This window comes from Topomyia yanbarensis, chromosome 3, assembly GCF_030247195.1.
Source record: "Topomyia yanbarensis strain Yona2022 chromosome 3, ASM3024719v1, whole genome shotgun sequence".
Classification (NCBI taxonomy): Eukaryota; Metazoa; Arthropoda; class Insecta; order Diptera; family Culicidae; genus Topomyia; species Topomyia yanbarensis.
The window spans coordinates 392,814,002-392,819,817 of record NC_080672.1 but is presented as its reverse complement, the minus strand read 5'-3'; positions in this window follow the sequence as shown (position 1 = coordinate 392,819,817).

Here is a 5,816-nt window from a genome sequence, read left to right as displayed (position 1 = left end):
ATGGGGATTCCTTTTCAAAAATTTCTGATGAGATATTTTCCCACTCTTAAAATGCGAATAACTTCGGTTTGCTTTCTGACCTCGTAGTAACTGCTACGTATTGTGTCAGCTTAAACTATTCGGTTGGAATATATTCAATGACTGCCGATAGGCATCAATCCATCCAATGATGCACAGGCGTGCCAGTTTCATGCATGCAATGTGAACAGCACACATCACAGAAAAGGCAGAACGCTCTTTTTTCGGATTTCAAGTGTGCATGTGCGAAGGGGTGGTTGGGAGCGAGACTCCGCTCTCTTGCTCAACGCCTCAGATAAATTCATCACGGCGCACAGTGATCACCTTCCATACAAAAGTCGGACAAAACCTCAAAAGTGGCCCGAATTTGATGAAAACTTCACATTAGGGTAATTTTGTGACGCTGAATTCATATTTGATGCTTATTTTTTGTTTTTTAAATCCTCAAAGTTTTGGCACTTAGGGTGGTTCGAAAATTCAACATTTACGAATATAAAGTACTATTTCCGAGAATTCGTCTTCAAAAAATTAGGTTCGGTGAATTTTTTAGCAGAATACACATTTTTTCAATTGTTGATAATGATAAGACACATCTATAAATTATATTGCGAAACCCTGGGTAGTCAAAGGCTACCATGCGTCTCCTTCAGACGTATCATGAAAAATCACCTTTTTCATACCTCGGGGCAGAAAGGGGCAAAACAAGATATTCATTTTCGAAAAGTACACTAATTTTCAAATATAATGAACAACAAGCGATCTTTCCGAACCGTTTCAAAAAAAAGTACAGCCACTTTGAACATTATAACTTTAAACTATTGCTCGATTTATTATTTGTTTTTCATGTCTGAGCGAGAAGAAAGGCTTGTATCGATTAAATCGAATGGCAGCTATAAATCCAGTGAATAACTTTTCAAATGAAATCAGTTTGACCCCAATCGGAATCTTAACTAAAAAGATATATTCATTTGAATAACTTAGGTTTGAAAAGAGTTTTCCTCAGAATTCATCATCTATTTCACCTTCGAAGTTCTGTAAAAAATTGAACTCTCGTCTTCGGGGCTTAATATTTTGAGAAGACTCTATTCAACCTGTTAAAAAGCAGAGAAAAATGTTAAATCACGAAAAATCTAGAATAAAATTTTGAGGTTTTGTCCGGCTAGGCGACACTGTGCGGCGTGCTTTTAAGTGCACTATGTTGTGAGAAGGAGATGATGTTGGTTTGTTGCATACTGATATGTTTCTGCTGATGATTTGATACACGGGGCAAACTGGGACAACTTTTTATATATCATCATATATGCTTCTATAAACACAGTTTTATAGCGATCCGTAGAACCAGATTAATTGTATAACTGCTGCATGTATGACGGGATTTGTACATCCACATTAAAACCGGTTTATTTTTGGTTCGTCTAAATGATTTTACTTATTTTGCAGATCAACTAGTGAAATGCTCCATTAAAAGTAATGTCCTGGTACTACATTCGTTGTCGGTTATTACCATACGTGGCAATTGCAGGGTTATTGCGAACTCCACACTGAGAAACATGCTTGGTGATGGTTTGAACATATTATGTATAGGGAATTCGCCTTAACTCTCTAATACTGACATTCCACACGTAAATGCCCTTCTACTGGCTCTTACCTATTGAGTGAGTTCATCTTACATTAAGTCCAAAAACTATTTATTATCCGATTTGGCCCTTAATTTACATGATTTGTATATGGCATTTTTTAAATTGGCCTTTTTCTAAAAATATTCAGCTAGACGAATGCATTTTGATCCCACTATACATATGTGTAATGAAATATTCAATAATCAGGGCTGGTGGGTAATGTTGGTAGTACTATCCACTTGTAAATAACCGAGTTGGTAAGTATACACATGAAACTTTGGAACAAATCTAATATTTGAATTTTACCACACATGTGTCTCGGGTGACCAAGATTCCATTTGCACAAACGCATCACAAGTTATTTATGTGAATGTAATACAAGCGTATGTAGGGGTAGATGGGGTAAAATACACCCATAAGAAAACAATCATAACTTAGCTATAGACATCAATCATCAGAATTTAATTATTAATATCATTTAGCCAACACTTTACTCTGAAATCACAATCGCTTTGCAAAATATTCAGAAACATAAAAAAAATCAAATTTTCAAAATCATTATGAATTGCTCTTTGAAAACTAGGCGGGGCAAACGCACCGCGCCAATATCGAAATAGCTGATTTTAATGCAATCATGCAGAAGATAGTAAATTTTGCAGCATTCGAATTAACAGCCTAAGTGTATTCTACTTCACTTCGGTTATGTCTCTGATATTACCTACCCATCTTTTATTCGTACCATAAACCCATTGACCCTTATACGAAACGACCCACAGAAGAATAAATTGAGGGGGTCTTTTACACTCACGGTTTCACAGAATCGATTTTTTTCTTTGTTTAAGGAGGTCTTCTACTCTCACAGTTTCAAAAAATCCTTTGTTTAATTTCAATCTATATGTATCTGAGAATACGCCACAGAAAGGATTTGGTGAAAATCATATCCCTTGGCATGGTTCTAGGAACCGAAAGGTACCCATCTCCGGCCGTTTCTGAGATATTTAGCGTGGCGCACCACGATGGCGCTTGTCTATAGAAAAATCATCGTTTAAAGAATTCGCCGGTCCATTCTTGACGGTTTATGTATATGTGAGCGTCTGTGAATGGTTTCTTGTTTATTGGGGACGAGATAATCGTACGGAAGAAAGAATGCGTCGGACATGTTGAGAAGCGTATGGGAACGGGTTTACGAAAACTGAAGAAAGAAAACAAAGGTATCGGTGGGAAAGGAAAAAAGGAAAGGGAAGACGGAAAAATCAATCGGCGAGCTAACAAAATTTCATGAGTTGGCGATTCGGAGAAACTTAAATTCTGTAGAACATATGCGAAATGCAATCTGGGCTTCCCTCGAACACTGCTCGTCATCGAACGAAAATCCCCAACACTCAAAGTGTTCACTCGGCGAGGACAGTTGGAGCAAGTGGCGTTAGGCCGAAGCAAAAGGAACTTTAGAAACTTTCGAACATGTGATGATCTACGAAAGTCTATCATCTAATGATTTATTAGAACGATGCTTAGGAGCTCACGCCCAAAACATCAATGAGTCTCTGAATAGTGAAATCTGTGCCTTAGCGACAAAACACTTGCACAAATTCTGGCAGGCAGGTGGTCAATATTGCGACTTATTTGGCAGTCAATATCTTCAACCAAGGATTTTCATCTATATTACAAGCTATTATGGGTGATGGGAATTACGTTGGGGACTGAAGCTGAACACAACGCGGGTGTCGCGGCAAAATAGGAACGAATTCAACAGAAGGAGTAAAATGTGGACAACCAAGAACATTTTCGTGATGAGGAAGGTGAGCTCTACGGCCCCGGTATAGCAGATTAACTAGTAAGGTACTACAATCGATTTATACACCGTACTTTATCTTTAAACGCTTTTTCTCGAAAGGAGTGTTTTGAAAGCGGTCAAGTACGACTTTTCATAGAAGTACTGGTCCGATTTCAATAATTTTTTCTCCAATTGTTCAGAAAACCTACCGCTATATTTCCCCGAGAGAGATTTGCAAAATGTTAATTTGTTCCATTTTTATGGCTATTAAGAGGCCAAAAAATAACGCAAATATTGGAAATTTTAACAAATCGTTACATAACTTTGACAAATTATAAAATAAAAAAATCCCTCTCGAGAAAACATAGCCAACGTGACTATGATTATAAAAAAAATGAGTTTTCTGATTACAGATAACCCAATTTGCCAAAACTTTACTTAAGCGGGGCCCATACAGTTTCAACATCAATGTCATCAATGAAGTTTCAAGGTCGCGAGAGATTTTCTTTTCGTCTTCAAAACTAAAATAGAAAAGTCAAAACATGTATCTTTAAAATAAAAAAGTTTCAAAATCCATTGAGTAGATGCTTTACAATTTATTCCCAAAAAAGTGCTCAATTTTGGGCCTCGCGAGTAGTCTTATTAAAAACCTGATCAAAAGTCAAGGAACTCAAATTGGTATGTGATGTTTTATTGTGTAGTGTGATGATTCGCATCGTTTGACAGATTACTGGTTTTTGAATGTTGTGTTTACCCACGTTACAAGAGGTTAAAATTGGCCAATTTTAGCTTGTTTAATTCAAGAGTTCAGGAGAATCTGAAGCGATTTTTATTCAAAACAGCTAGTGTAGTTGTAAAAGAAGGTTTGTAGAATCATATTGTATATTTCTAATTCAAATAAATTACCTTAATATTTACCAAACATCATTGGCAAATATGTATTAAATATAAGATTGAAAATTTTCAAGTTCACTTAAAATTGAAAAAGATGATTTTCCGGAAGTTTTCGGTTGAATGAAGTATATTATATGAAAGATCAGTTCCTTCATGTTATAATAGTGAAATAAAATTTACCGATAATGGCCTATTTCGCATTTTAAACCACTTTGAAAATACTAGACAATTTTTTATCAAATTGTGTATTTTTGTGTATTTTTCAGCATTGGGCGGAACTGTTACCATAGGTACAAGAAATTATCTTTGTGATTTAATAGAAGGTGTATTGCGAGTAATTTTACAAAATAGATAGAATATTTAAGGTCATTAATCATTTCTGGCCTGCTGGACGAAAAATAATAGACATTGGCAAATGATTTCAATTAGAAATGGAAGGCAACCAGTTATAAGAAGGAATATTTCCTTATCATACAAAAACGTTTACAAAATCATACTCAGTTGCGTTTTGGCATCGCCTCATCAGAAACCGACACTAACTTATTGTCGGAATAGATTAGCGCCGGCTTGACGCAAATCTCTTAAAACTAAAACACACTGTGTTTCAATCGAACGACTGATCAAACGTGATGTCCCGTTCGAGCAGAATTTCTGTTTATGTCGATGAGACACAGTGAAGACGAAACTTGTCTTGGCTTAGCAGGCCTATGCGAAAGCACTTGGATTTGTGCCCTCAAGTGCAAAGACTGGTTTTACCAACAAATTTTTCACCCTTTTGAGAAATTTTGATTTTTACCAAATTTTCCTCCTTAGGGTGAAATATAGCATAGTTTACAAAATATTTTAGTTCGACTTATTGGACTAAAATTTTGAGCGTAAGTGTCGTCAAACTCTAAATTCCATTGATGTACTAACTTTCGTTTCTCCAAAGAGCTAATGCCGATAACGGGCTTCTGCCTCGTGTTTGACCAAGAAAGTCACAAAATGTGCTAAAAATCCGCAAATTAACACAAGAACATATCGAAAACTTCTATCTTCTAACAGCCTTACTATTTTTGTAGAAGCTAATCTAAAGTGACGAGACGTCCCGGATTAGGCGGGACAATCCCGAATTTCAAGATCTTGTCCAGCATGGTGCAACGTCCTGGAAAATGTTCCGCATTTACCAAAATGCTGATTTTATTCTAAAGTAATCATATTGTACAGAACACTCATAAAAGTTTTGATACGTGCTGCTTAATCTCCGAACTATGTGGGGAATGTGCAGTTTGAGCCAATTTATTCGGATTGTCATGGTGTCATTTTCGGTTTCCAGTATGTACTAGTTCATGAATCCTTGCGAAAAGTTTTATACAGATTTCATTTCAGCACCATCCATACAATTTTAATTATTCATATATTTTGTCTAAAAATATGAACTAAAAAACCAGAAAAGTAAAATAACATTTCACTCAGTAGAGATGTGCGCCGATGTATTTTTGATCAGCGGCGGCGGCGTTGGCGGTGTCACG